The sequence below is a fragment of the Pelodiscus sinensis genome, chromosome 7 (assembly GCF_052426305.1).
Source record: "Pelodiscus sinensis isolate ZL-2025 chromosome 7, ASM5242630v1, whole genome shotgun sequence".
Classification (NCBI taxonomy): Eukaryota; Metazoa; Chordata; order Testudines; family Trionychidae; genus Pelodiscus; species Pelodiscus sinensis.
Genome location: NC_143058.1, coordinates 63,507,871 through 63,522,589, shown reverse-complemented (window position 1 = coordinate 63,522,589; position 14,719 = coordinate 63,507,871).

The window sequence follows — 14,719 nt, the reverse complement described above, 5'->3', positions numbered from 1 at the left end:
CCTCCATTCGCCCCTTCCCTCCTGCTGGCTTGATGGGCCAGGGTGGGCGGATGGCGCAGGGCTCTCGGGCGTGTGCAGCGATGTACCACAACACCCCAGGGTGGGATGGCAGCAGCAGGGATCGACCTTGGGACCTCCTGCGCTCCTAGCTATAGCTCCCACCCCCCGCTGGGCCCGTAGGAGTCTCTCAGAGGAGTGATGGGGGACAGAACACTTCCCCGCGTGTCGCACTGTGAAACCGCTACCTGCAGCTCGGGAGTGATGCTGGCTGGCGTTACCATAGCAACAGCGGGGTTAGAATTCATTGCCACCGACTTACGAAAAAGCAGGCGGACAGCCGGCAAGGCAGGTGAACCTCAGCGTTCAGTGAGACCTCCCTCTTCTTTCTCTGCAGGGAGCGTTTGACAGAAGCAGCCCCTTGCCAGGGCGCTCAGCGGAGTCTGGGGGCTGGCTGTGAGGATGAAGGAAGTGCCGCGGGGCTGGCGGATGTCCGTGACTTGTCAGTATCCCTCTGCCTCAGACAGAGTTGTCTCCTGTATTGATTGGTTAGGGTCGAGGGTAGGAATAACACCTAATTCTTTTACAGAGCTTATAGTCCAAGGATCTCAAAGAACTTTATAAAGGTGCCATTATGCCCACTTTATAGGGGGGGGAAACTGAGGCACATAGAGTGTTTAGTAGTCCCACGTCAAGACCTGGGACTAGAATCCAGGCATCTTCAAATCCAGGACATCCCCCACCCCCAGTATAACTGAGTAGTGGCCCCTAGAAGTGCTGCTGCGTATGCGTCTCACGTTGCTCGCTAGTCGATGCAGCAGTCGACTGGCTGGACTGATGGTCGCTATAGGAGTTTTGGTCTCTCCCTTCCCCCAGCATCTGATTGTGCACTCGCAGGAGACCAAAGTACTTCCTTAGGCACAGAGACAGAGAGGTCTCGCCTCAGCACCACATGTGGCCAGGCACAGGGGTGGGAAGGCTCGAACGTTCCTGCCTCCCAGCCACAATACAAACCTCCTGGGCTTTGTCTGATCCACTCCTCCCTCTTTGAGAGTTTGCTAAAGGATTAGCCCCGCGGGCGGGGGCGGGCTCGTGCAAACAAGGAAATGCTGCGGACAAATGATGCCTTAAGAACGTTTGGTTTGCGCTGGCTGTGATGGTTGAAAATAACCCGTGTGTGTGAGGCTGAGTGGTTCCAGCAGATGAGCAATGAGCATGCACACGTCTGCAAGATCTGCTGGCTGACACCTGCAGTGCTTGCTAAAGCCTCTATAGCGTACGGTACATGGAGAACATGTCGTCCAAGAACCCCTTAATGAACTGCATGTAAACTGTTCGGGGGGGGGGGGTGTGAAACAAAGGGTGTATGAGGGGGATGGGGGTCTGGGTGTGAAGTGGTGGGCTGCTTGCCTGATGCTCTGCTCCCAGGACACGCCGCTCCCGGACATCTCCCCCCTGCTGCTCCCATGGACTGCAAATCACGGCCAATAGGAGCGGTGAGGGGAAAGCCTCCAGACAGGCGCTTTGCTGCTGTTTCCCCAGCTGGAAGGGAGGCGTATGGCAATTCATAGAGCCCCTTCCTCCTCCTGCCAGGCAGAGCCTGCAGACTGGTCAGGCCTGCAGCTTGCCTGGATCTGTCCTGCAAGGCTTAGGGCTCCATCCACCCCTGTAGTGGGCAGCTGGCCCTGGCACTCCCACCAGGCGGGGGTCTGAAGCCCAGCTGTTCCTGCGTCACAGACCCCCAGATTAGGCAGTCCATGTGAAAGATGCTGAACTGCCAACCCTGGAGAGTGGGCTACTGTGTATGTGCAGAACACGCACAAGGCAGAGAGAAACCATCTCCGCCTCCCTATGCTGCTTGCTCGGCCCAGCCCTGCGCTAGAGGGAGCTAATGTCAATTAGAGCCGTCCAGAGACCCCCTAGGAACCCAACCTCTGGGTCCGACCACTGAACAGTCAGGGTCCTGGTGCCTGCCGGCGTGTGTTGCAGTGCAGCCTCCCGTCCCTCCGGAAGTAGACCAGGAATGAGTATTGGCGGCTGCCCCAGCGTGAAGTGCCTCGCCGCTCAGACATGACCATCACTTGACGTTAAAAACATACGAACAGCAGTCCTGGGTCAGACCAAAGGTCCATCTAGCCCAGTATCCTGTCTGCCGACAGTGGCCAGCACCAGGTGCCCCAGAGGGGGTGGACCAAAGACAATGATCAAGTGATTTGTCTCCTGCCATCCCTCTCCAGCCTCTGACAGACAGAGGCCAGGGACACCATTCCTACCCTCTGGCTAATAGCCTCTTATAGACCTAGCAGCCATGAATTTATCTAGCTTCTCTTTAGACTCTATTACAGTCCTAGCCTTCACAGGCTCCTCTGGCAAGGAGTTCCACAGGTTGACTACACGCTGTGTGAAGAAGAACTTTCACTTATTAGTTTTAAACCTGCTACCCATTAGCTTCATTTGGTGCCCTCTTGTCCTTCTATTATGGGAACTAATAAATAACTTTTCTTTATTCACCCTCTCCACACCATTCATGCTTTTATAGACCTCTATCATATCCCTCCCTCAGTCTCCTCTTTTCCAAACTGAAAAGGCCCAGTTGCTTTAGCCTCTGTTCATATGGGACCCGTTCCAAACCCCTAATCATTTTAGTTGCCCCTTTCTGAACCCTTTCCAAGGGCAAAATATCTCTTTTGAGGTGAGGAGACTACATCTGTACTCAGTACTCAAGATCTGGGCGTACCATAGTTTTATACAGGGGCAGTAAGACATTCTGGGTCTTATTTTCTATCCCTTTCCTAATAATTCCTAGCATCCTATTTGCCTTTTTGACCACCGCTGCACATTGTATGGACGTTTTCAGACAACTGTCCACGATAACTCCAAGATCTCTTTCCTGATTTGTCATAGACAAATTAGCCCCCATCATACTATGTGTAGCTGGGGTTATTTTTTCCAACGTGCATTACTTTACACTTCATGTTGTTCTCCAATCTTATCTGTTTTCTCCAGTGTCATGACCACATGGGTTTCCTGGTGCCAAATCCCCCCTTTTGGCAGTTCCCACATCCTGGGTGCCAGTGCTCTGGTTAAATCAGCAAGTCCTTTTCCCCAGAGCACAGATGTTTCGCTCCACTGTCTGCATCAACAGCTTTGCTCTGTTGGGGAGGGCACCACGGCCTGGAAGCTTGTCAGAGCCAGAAATAACTAGCGCAACGCAAGACACACTTGCCGACAGCCTGACAACACTGCAGGCTGTAAGTGTAGAATGGCCTTGTCAAAGGCAACTAGCTCTCGGCGCTAGAGCAGCTTGTAAATTAATTGTCACTGATCCAATCTGAATTCTTGGTCAAGGAATGAACCAGCTAGAAGTAGGTCACCACAAAGTCACTGGTGTGTGTTTGTCCTGTACACAACCGAGGAGGGACTTGGTCAAGCTAACGTTGGATGCCGTTCCCTTTCAGTGCTTCGTGTGTTGTTGTCTGAGGAGAAGTTTGGGCTAATGATGGAGATTTGTTTCTCAGTGAACTCAAATATGCGTCTTCCCAAATGCTCTTTATTTTCAACAAAAAATGAAGGGAGGACCTTGCGCTCACGGCACTGGATTGGCAGTTGGGTCTGGTGCCTGGCGTTGGCCCCAACTTCCTCTGTCACCTCAAGCAGGTCACTTCAGGCAAGATTTTTAAAGGAGCTGAAAGGTGCCTCATGGGATGTTTCGGAAGAGCTCTGAAAATCCGTCCAGTTCAGCGGTCCCCAGACTTTTTATGTCATACCCCACTTGCCCATAATGCAATCCGACTATGCCTTCCCCTGGGGGTCGGGCCTCCCAACAGTTGGGGCCAGCAAAGCTGGGGCTTTGGGTGTGTCAAGGCTCTGACATGTCGAATGCAGAAGGTGGGGGCCCGTAAGAAACCTTAAAAATGCCTTGCCTCTGTAGGCTTCTGCTTAAAAGCTCCCCAAGTCCACAGATTCCCTGGCCTTGGGAGGCAGCTGCCACCACCAAGTGAAACAACCCCCCCTTCACCCCATTTCTTCTTGAACCCAGGAAAAAAGCATCTGGAACCCAGAGGGGGACCCGCAAGCTCTTACCAGAAGAGAGCTTGAAAGAAAAAGAAAAGAGAAAACTACCTGCAATCTCTGATAGCTGCTCTCTTCGCCTTAGGCGCACAGACACAGACCTCCTGTTACCTTCTTAAAAAAGGGGATTGTATTAACAAAACAAAAAGCTATACTTGATGGAGCATACTTGGTTGCTAGGTGTTATATAAAGCAACTGGGGGAAAAAAGAACAATTAAAAAACAGAGAAATTCCGTCCTTGGGATACAGCTTAAAGTACAGTGTGGATGTGGGTGTGGTGAGGGGAGGCACATGGACTTAGCACAGAGAAGTTTAATCAAAGAAAATAACCTGATTGCATCTGAATAGACATTTCCCTATCTACTCACGATCCGTGCTTCAAGGTCCATGCCCAGTGTTCTTTGCAGGCATGGTAGTTCTTCCTGGTTCAATTAATCTTGTTCCCCCACCTCCTGGCTTAACCCCCCCCCCCCACACACACACATACACACAACCTGCAGGCAGGGATATCTTCTAATTCAAATCCCAACACTTTCTCCCATTGGCGCTCTCGGCTCCCTGCCAACACTTCCTCGTTACCTGAGTTTAACCCTTTAGACACCAAATGTCGGGATGTTTAGAAAAGGCCAGTGCTTCTCCTATCCATCACAGGGTCAGACCGGCGCTGGGTGGATGCTCTCTCCACACTGTGTGGGTGCTGGCTTGCGGCCCCATTGTGCCCTCCTTAGGGGGCACACCCACAGTTTGGAGCCATGCTCTAGTTGCCTAGCTACATCTTTAATCACCTAAATACAATTCAAAATCTGTCCCTTATTTCTTCTGCGCATCACTTCCCCGTCTGTAAGGTGCTGGGAGAAAAGAAGTGTTCTCCCACTGCGTGTCTTGGCTACTTTGAATGTAACCCCTTTGAGGCAGGGACTGTTGCTGTCAGCTGCTGTGTTTGTATAGTTCTGTATGAGCGTGAAATGAGGCTTCGCTGCCGTTCTCAAGGCAAGTTCCCCCCGAGCCATCTCCGCAGTGATAGCGTGACCCTCGCCCCTGCGAGGGCGACGTGGAAGAGACGCTCCTGGTGTAAGGAAGCGTCTTTCGCTTGTGTAACCCTGGCGGCTCCTGCTCCTGGCACCCAGTGTCTTGCAAAGGTGGGGAAGTCACCACACTTTCCTTCTGAGGTAGTTCAGGCTGACTGAGCACTGGCAGACGAGCAGTGGTCCGGGCGCCTAGGAGAATGACACAGGCCAGCCACTTTTATGGTTCGTCTGTCTCAGGGGCCCGTCCCTTGAGGTGATTGCTGACGTGGCTTGTTTGATTTGGCTCTGAAGTACCTCGGTAGAGCTAGCATCCAAACAAAGGACGTGCAAACGTCGGCGCCTCCTTCCTCTTGCTAAAGGCCAGGGCAAAGAATAGACCGTACCGGTTTTGCAACCGAGAGCCCTGGAACAGGCTGTGTGGTGACGGGTTTGGAGCCCAGGCTTACAGTGAGGATCCAACTGCTGTTTCCTGCATGTGCATGCGTGCCCCAGCACGCCGCGTTGGGGTCCAGGGCGTCTGCGGCAGGGGCAGCGGCAGGGTGGTGCTGTGCCTTGGGAGCCGTGCTCAAAAGGGAGGAAGTTTGTGCCGCTCTGTTCGGGAACGGGGGAGGCAGGGAAGTGGGGCTTTGCTGGGCCACGCCCCCGATCTGCCCTTTTTCCCCCTCCTACCCCCTGCTTCTGTCCTACCCACTGCCCCACGGACTGTGGGGTGGAGCCAGCTAGGGTGTGGACACCGCTGAGCCAGGATGTTTGTTTCCAGTGGGAGAACTGTTGCCCGTGAGGACTCACTGAGAGGGCTACGGGGATTGCTGTCTCTCCCAGGGCAGTCTGGAGGCATGGTGCTTAGTGAACCCTTGGGAGCCCCTGCACGTGTTCTGTTCGGTGCTGCCACAGGGAGCGGAGGGCAGGGCCGTCCACACCAGGCTGGATGAGCGTACGTGCTGCCGAGCAGCAAGGTGGGGGTGTAGGGACGTTCTGGTGAACCCGGTTAAATGGTTAGCTGATCAGCGAAAGCGTATCGGTTAGTGCTGCCAACTACACGTATCTCATGCACAGCTGCAGCGGGAGTAGCTCCCGGGACCCAGCGTGAGCCAGGACCGAGAGCTTGCGGTGCTAACCCTTATTGAATCATGTAGTTGACTACACAATTAACCAATTGAGCTTCTTACCATCCCTAGTGGGGTGGGGGGAAACGCTGAGAAGGAGACTACTGGCTTTGCAGGCAGATTAGCCTTTTTCTTAAACCTTAGTGCCCCTTACAGAGTTCCTTGGGGCTGCGCAGATTTCATATTCCTCTTTCTGCATAACAACTGTGATTGAATCTGTGCTGCCGGGACAGCCCGAGCGATGTCTCTGTGCCAGTCACACTGAAAGCCCAGCTACCCGTGTGGGTGGTGTCATCTGGGGCTAGCTCTGGCTCACATGGCAAAATTCGGTCTCCAGACTGAGAGCTCCCAGCTGTAACATTCGGCAGGGCTCAAAAGAAGGATGAGCTCATAGTTCAAGTCCTGGGCTGGAACTCAGGAAGTCAGCTTGCCCCAGAGTTTATCATCTAAGAGGTTAATTTCCCCCGCAGTTGACCAAAAAACCGTGCATTTTCTTTCCAGTTTGAACTACACTGAAGCGTCAGGGTCTGGCTCTGATCAAAGAGCTCTCTAGTATTGGGTCTCCTCCTCGTTTAGGGGTTAAATAGACTCTTAATCGTCTCTTTGATAGGCTGAATAGTCTGTTGTCATAAAGTGCTCGTCATCTGCGGATGTGGGGTTGTGCCCACGAAAGCTCAGGCTACAATCTGTCTATTTGGGTTCATCTCTACGGTGCCACAGGTGCAATTTTTCAGAGTTACAGGCCACCCTTCTGGGACTTTACAGCATGAAGTGGGATACTTTTCCCCCACTGCAAACCAGTCTCGTAGCTCCTCTCCGAACCTGCTCCAGCTTTCAACCTCCTTAGTTGATACAGATACCAGAACCACATGTGGTGGTCCAGTAACAGTCTCCCCCATGCTGTATATAGAGGATCTGTCCTCCTGATAATTTCCCACCTCGCTGGCCTGCAAGCTTTATGAACAATGACTTCACATTGTCTGCAATAGCTGGTAATATCCATCTTGATACCTCTGTCTTGATTATAGGTTGGCTTTTACAGCATTTAACATGTGCCCTACTGCTTGGGTGTATGTTTCAGCTGTCTCTCTGACCACTTGTTTGTACCGCACCTTGCACTGCAGAGGCCTGATACAGAGTTGAGGTTTCTGTATGCTCCTGGACTACAATTAATACAGCATTGTCTTTAGCAAGCTGGAGCGTGTTCCTCTATCCAAATGAGCGCCATGAACATAGGGAATTCTCATTAGTGCCTAACGCACTGCACTAAAACTCTGGCCAGAAACTCCCTTTAATTGGCCACACAGAGACAAACCCAAATGACATTTAGAAACCTATCCCAGCAGCATTGCTGCTAATTAACGCAGAGCAGGGGTGAGCTGATGGCCTGTCTTCCTGTGTCGATTGTAGATGAGACTATAAATAGAACCAGAGCACTAACCCGACTGCGTACGGGAATCGGAAAAGTCTCTGGATGAGATTTCTGACCGGGTCTGAGTGTGAGAACCAAAGAATGAAACGTAACAGAAGACGAGTAGCGCAAACAACCCTGCTATGGCCAAGCTCAGGCTTCCTCCCTCTGAGGAGTCTTCGGGGGGGGGGGGGACGCAGAGGGGAAACAACACGGTGTTTGAACCCAGCGGGAGCGGGGCTACGTCACACCTGTCTGAAGAGCGGGCGCTTGGTTTGTAGGTGCCTAAATCCCACTGCATTTCGACTGGACTGGGACAGAGGCACTGTGGGACTCCCAGCCTATAGGCCAATGCTGGAAAATCAAGTATCTCTCTGCAATCAGCCACCAGGCCAGCTGCACCCCTCTACTCCCTGGCTCCTCCTGGGCTGGGAGGTGCCAAACCGCGCCCCCCATTGCACCGGAATACTGTTCAGGAGGACGGCCTGAGCCGGCAGTCGCCTGCCTGCCGCGGGAAGCACAGCCCCGTCTCTCTGGGCACGTAGCCAGCGCCGCTGCGTTTGCTTGGCCCATCTGTGCAGGTTTACCCCGGCCCTGCTCGTGTGACTGAATCTCACCTGGCCAGTCCAGAGGCCTGAGGGGGCATCGTGGGCCGTGCGGCGGCTTCGGAGCTCCGCACAGCACCGTCCCCGGGACTGACTCTCTCTCCCGCGCGGGACGGCCTCAGCACAGGGCTAAACCCTTCGAATGGGGGCTGGCTAGCGGCCACACGACTGCCGGTGGGGGTGGGGTGGGCGCATACTCACTGCAGCATCCTCCACAGGGTTAGATCCACTTTCCCCTGCCAGCCTCCTTCCTCCCCTCCAGCCTGAAGGTTCCCAGCTATGCCTGGTCCTTGGCGGGAGTGGTGTGTCCAAGCTAGAGCCTCCCCCCAGGCTATACTGCACAGAAACCCCCAGGGCCCTCTCGTGTGTCCTGGTGCTGAAGGGAAGACCCCAGCCCCCGTCTGAAGAAATGTGCCTGGTGCTGAGCTGGGAAGCAGCCGCTTCTCCCTGCTGCTCCAAAGACGCTTCTGTTCCCCACTGGCAGTGGAGCCGGCAGGAGCCCATTACTCATGGACGGCAATAGCCTCTCCAGCAGCCTGCCTGGGTGACAAACGGCTCTTTCCCTGCCTGGCACAGCTGCCTGGGTTGGTCTCTTTCAGAAGGAAACTGCGGCTGCCTCTAGCTGCGGTGTTTTTCCCAGGACTCGGGTCCCCAGGCCAGCAGGACATGGATTCGCATACTAATGGGAGGGCCTGCTGGACACAGGCTCCTCGCAGCTTCTCCCTGATTGCCGCGAGGCAACGGTCCTCCCCTCTGCAGAGACGGATGTCTCCTCTTCCTGCGGACACTGCCTGCCTGGCAACCTTGGGGCGGTGTCTGCCTACAGCTGTGCGAGCATACAGCATCTGGGGCCAATGGGCCAGATCCTGGGCATAAACGGATACAGCTTCATTAAAGGGGAGCAAATCGACCCCCTCTGGAGACCTGGCCTGATGAACCAAGGGGTAAATCTTGTCTGCTTCGGGGTAAATCCAGAATAGCTCCATTGATTTCAACTGAGTGACCTTCTGAATTCACAGGGTATGGCAAAGAAGGGCTTCAAAAGCCATTCCTTCTGCGACTTTGCATACCCAGTACTCCAATATCCTTGCTGTGTAGCCATTTCCATTACATTCTGATTCAGTTATTGGCTCTCGTTCCTGGCAGATAGCGTTCTTTCCCTGGGAATTTGCCCTCCGAGGCAATGTCTGTCTTAGTTTTGTTTCCAGTCAACTCGGCTGGCTGAACTGTAGGACTTTCCTTGCTTGTGAACCCATGTCATGGCTTTAACGCTGTTTTGAATATACAGCTCAATTCACTTGCACCAGCAGGGCATAAAACACGAAGGGTTGTATTTTCACATACAGTTGTGAGCGTGTATTTACACAGATCAATTGAGAATACCAGTGCAGGGTGAAGGCCTTGTGTAGCAAGTGGGACAGAAATACTAGCTCGGGTATTTAGTGTATGTTTTATATGAATTATTTATGGCATACTTTTTAGAGAATAAAAAAAATCCTCCTAGCCCTCCATTTGTAATGCCTTCGTTCAGCCATGCAGCTCGGAGTGAGCCATTAAAAACCTTTACAAGACACCCAAAACGTTGCTTCAGCGACCACCTTTTAGCACTTGGTGCGGTGCCTCCCACGATGAGATCTAGTTTGTAATACGGGCTCCGCATCACTGCGGTAATACCAATAACAGGCCACATTTCCCATCTGGTTCACCCACACACAAATCCATCTCCTCCGGACGTCTCCTCACATTTCAAACCTCTTCAGACTGCCTCCATTTTCTTAAAACCCACCTGCCCCAAACATTTCTTCCCTCTCCTGCAAAATGTTGACAGACTCTTGCACAGGGGGCAGCCCTTCCGTGAGCAGGACTGGGGCAATCAAGTCCTCGGTAGAGAGAATTTTTCTGCAAACATCTCAGGATTTAAGAGTCCAATCTCTTGTGCCTTTTCAGAGCTGAGGGGGGTGCTGGGAATCCCCATTGGTTTGGAAGCAGAGGTGGTCGAGCAAAAGTTGGTTTATTTTTGGGGCAGAGGGGGTATTTGAAAATGTTCATTTTGCTGAAAATCAACAGGAGAATGTTTCATTGAGGGGTCAGGTGGGGAAAACTCACCTTTTAATCACTGGAAAAGGGGAAGAAAGTCTGAAAAGAATGTAGGGGACATCCCACCCCACCCCACCCCACCCACCATAAACACTTCGAAGTTTTCTAATGTGGTGCAGGGGAGGAGGGACTTCAAGCAAGGTGACTTAAATGTTTCCACAGAAGTGTGTGTTTTGGCTGATGAGCCAATTTTTCATCCCGATAGCACTTCGCCGGAGCCCTCGTGAGCAGCTGTGTCCGACGTGGCCCTGTAAAATTGCAGAGAGAGGAAGTTTGGCTTCATGAGGCAGGATGTCAGTCCCTAGCAGTGACCTGCTCTCTCCTGGCGGGAGGCGATTCCTCTCGGGAGCACTCGCTGTTTTCCGCAAGTCTCCTCAGCGGAATAGGATATTCTCCCCTCGTTCACAATAGGGCTGGGGCTGTGCGTTTCCTTGCACTAGTGTTTGGTGCAGCAGGGCTTAACGGTCCCACCAAACAGCGATGGCGTTTAGTGCATGTTTTTACACTGGGGTTTTACAATCAGCACGCGCTAGAAACGTCAGAGTCACAGCACAGCTGTTGAGATGTAGCAGCGCTTGCTCTAATGCAGCTGGAAACTCTTCTGGGACTGTTTTTATAGATATCTCTATGCCCCGGGCGCGTGGAGGTGTTTGCTCTAGAAAAGGAATTGGAACCCACTGTATGATTAGAAGGGTCTGTTTCTTCTGTGAGGTTGGGCAGCAATTTAAATGGGTTCCGTATTTTGTGAATACATTTGTGTGCAGTTAGTGATGCAGAAGTGAAGTATATTGTTCTCCAGGGATTAATACATTCTGTGGTATGAGCCAAATAAAAACTGGATCGAGCTTGCTATAAAAGATGTGCAGCACAACAAATACCCTCATTGAGGTAGTAAGATGAAACCATGCATAGCTCTCAAAGATGTTGTCCAACGAGGGGTTAAGCAGATGTAACACAATCATGATCTGTAAAAAACAGTAAAACACAATGGAAAACGACACATTTTTAACGGTTTTCTGATCTCTTTGAAACTCCACGAGAGTTGCATGAAATGGGAGTAGATCAAAATTAGAGGTTCTACCAAAAACCGGTCTACAGCATTACTATCGTTCTAGTGGGTGCGATCGGCTGTAAAGGTCATTGGAACGAGGAAAATGCTCCTGTGCTGTCTCTTCCTTGGCTCTCGCTACCTCTCTGCAGCTACTGTAGCTCATTAAGGAAAACCGATAGTGAGTTGCAGTTGAGCTAAATTAGCTCTGTGCGGTATTAAATACTTCAATACCCGGTGCGAACCAGGCCTAGTAATGTCTTAGCTGGCGTGCGGCACACAGCTCCCCTCTCTCAGGTGTCCGTGATGGAAGTTTAACCGTGTGTAGTGTGCTGTGACTTTTAACTCTCCCTCAAGGGTTAAGGGCCCTGATTCTGTGCGTTTGACTGTAGTACAGGGGTGGGCAAGAGCCTCCACTCCTCTCCCATGTCTCCTCTGCCCCCCACGTGCCCTTATTTCCCTCTGGGTCCTCTGTCCCGACCCAATTCCCCAGCCCGCTGCCTGAGGGACCCTGCCCTCTCCCAGCTGGGGAAACGTTTGGTCTCCCGGCTCCTCGTGCGTCCACTCCTGCGCTGGCCTCACTCTCCCACCGCCTTGCCTCCTGCTGCAGCTGAGCCTCCCCCTTGGAGTCCTGTGGCCCTGGCCACGCTGCACGGCTGCCTTCTGCTGCTCTTCACGGCCCGGGGGAGAGGGGTCACAAGTGAAAAAACGAATCCAGCTGCAACCCCCCTCAGTTGCTCACGACCCCCCTGGGGTCCCACAGTTTGAGAAACGCTGATTTAAGGGGCTGGGCGGCTGTGTTGCCTGGCAGCCACTTGGCAGGCCAAGCCCTTTAAACAGAAGCCATTGAAAGGGCTTGCAGCTCTGCCCCACTAGCCTGTTGCCTGGGAGCTGCCTGGGAGGCGCGAGCCCTTTGAACTGCTTCTATTCAAAGGGCTTGTGCCTGCTGAGCGGCTGCCAGGTAACAGGTGAGCAGCGGGGCCAGGAGCTGCCAGCCATGTTGTGTGAATTTTAAGCCTCCTCCCCAGACAACTCTGGGAGGAGACTCGCCCCCAGCACCCTCTCCTCTGCTCCAGGTCCCGTCCATTTCCCAGAAGTCAGGGGGGAGGGACCCCAGGCCAAACGAAGCTCTTGGCAGGGTAGTTCTCAGCTCCGCCCCTTCCGCCCAATGCCCCACCCCTTCTGGCTCAGCCCACGGCCTCTTCCAAAATTGTGAAGTGCCCCCCCCCCCCGCTTCCAAAACTATTGCTCACCCCTGCTGTGGTAGATCCACAGATCCTATAGGCTGCTCCCATCCAGAGCCCCACTGACGTCGGTAGGATTCCAGCAAGGGTCTGTCTCCGTGGGATTTGGAGAACGATAGAAGTAGGACTCGTGGTACTCAGACAGGTTGGATTAACAAGCAGATCAGAAATGAAATCCATTTAATCCAACCTCATTTTCATCCTGTGGGTAGAACGTATTTAGTCGCAAGTCTGGCCAGTGGAATGTAATTGAACTGGGATCTTTCTGCTTCGTTACACCTGTGAAGTGATGATGGCTAGAAATTGTGTTTTTATTCCAGCACTTGTGAAAATTGATATATTGGCCACCCTAAAGCCCTCCAGTCATCCACAGAACTGGCACATTACCAGCAGCAGTAGGAAAAATGTCCCTACGTTGGCATGAGAACACAGGGCAAAAATGTAGGTTCATTTGACGTGGACAGTCTCCCCATTTTGGACATACCGGCTGCAACCATGGTCAGTAATGGTAACCAGCGTATCTACGCCATGGGGCTCATCTGAACACTTTTTGAAGAGCCGCATAAAATCTAGTTTCCCTGCTAAGGCCGGCTCTACACCAGACCCTGGAGACAGAATACAGGCGCTGGCTAGAGCTGCCCTCAGCACTCGATTTACAGGTCTGTACTAGACCTGCTAAATCAAATACCAGAATGTCAATTTCCGGCACAGCAAATGAAGACGTGCCCCAAGTGTTAGTACATAATAATTGCTTATAGGAGATAAGCATTGCTTATAGTAGAATATCTAAATATCCCTTCATCCCACAAGAACAGAGCTCAGAAATTTCACTTTATTTGTCATTGGGAGAGACTTTTTTTCTGATGACTTGCATTGTCAGCGGATGCTCCTCCAGCAATTTGTACTAGTGGTCCACTTCTAGGATAAAACCACTTTACAATAGTTGCATGACTGTACGCAAACGAGCAAGGAGAAAGCAGAGGGCACTGCCACTTGCTTTGTAATCAGAAACCTGAAAACATTGGGATTCTTTTAAAAGGAGGCATCTCTTTCACAGTATCCTACTGCTGTGTGAACATCTTGTCTGGTACGCCTGCACACTCATTTGATAGAGCAACGAGTAGTCCTGTGTCACCTTAGAGCAGGCATGTCCAAAGTCCGGCCCGCGGGCCAATTGCGGCCCGTGTTCCGGTTTAATACGGCCCCACAGGTAATTTGCCAATATCTATCTTTTATGGCCCCCAACGAATCCATATGTATTGAGATGAATACATTGTAAAATCTCAGTTAATGTCAGTTGGTCTAAATCAGTTATAAATATATTTGGACACAACATGTATACTTGGTGTTATGTTCCTGTTCATATTTTTTGAACTTAAAAGTTGACAGACAATCTTTATTACCAATAATATGTACTATACTTTACAATGTTCCTGACATATATTTCAGCTTCCTGGATTTTTTTTTCATCTGGCCTTCAGATATGAAAGGCAGAGTGATTTAACACCAGTTTAGATTTGTCATCCATGTGACGAAATGAAAAGTATGCCGTTTGCAATAAGCTTTGCATAAAATAGTTAATTTGCATTTAATTTTAATGGTTCAAAGAATGTCAGGCAAAATGGTCGGCCCTCACGCATGTTCACTTAATCAAATCTGGCCCTCTTTGAAAAAAGTTTGGACACCCCTGCCTTAGAGACTAACAAACATACGTGTCTAGCATAATGAGCTTTCGTGGGCAAAGCCCACTTCCTCGGATGAGATGATCCTGAGTGATTGATAGAGTGATTTGATTTGTCTTTACATGAGGTTTACCTATATTTTAATTATAACATTTTTAGATAAGCTACAGCATTGTGTCTGGCTCTTGGTTACTGCAGTTTTCTGCGTGTGTAGCAACTAATTTCAGTAGAGATACACCAGTCTGAAAGTGGAGTCACACAGTTGTCCATTGAGATAGAAATGTAGCCGTGTTAGTCTGGTGTAGCTGAAACAAAATACAGGACTATGTAGCACTTTAAAGACTAACAAGATGGTTTATTAGGTGATGAGCTTTCGTGGGCCAGACCCACTTCCTCAGATGAAATAGTGGATCTGGTAGTGGATTTTCT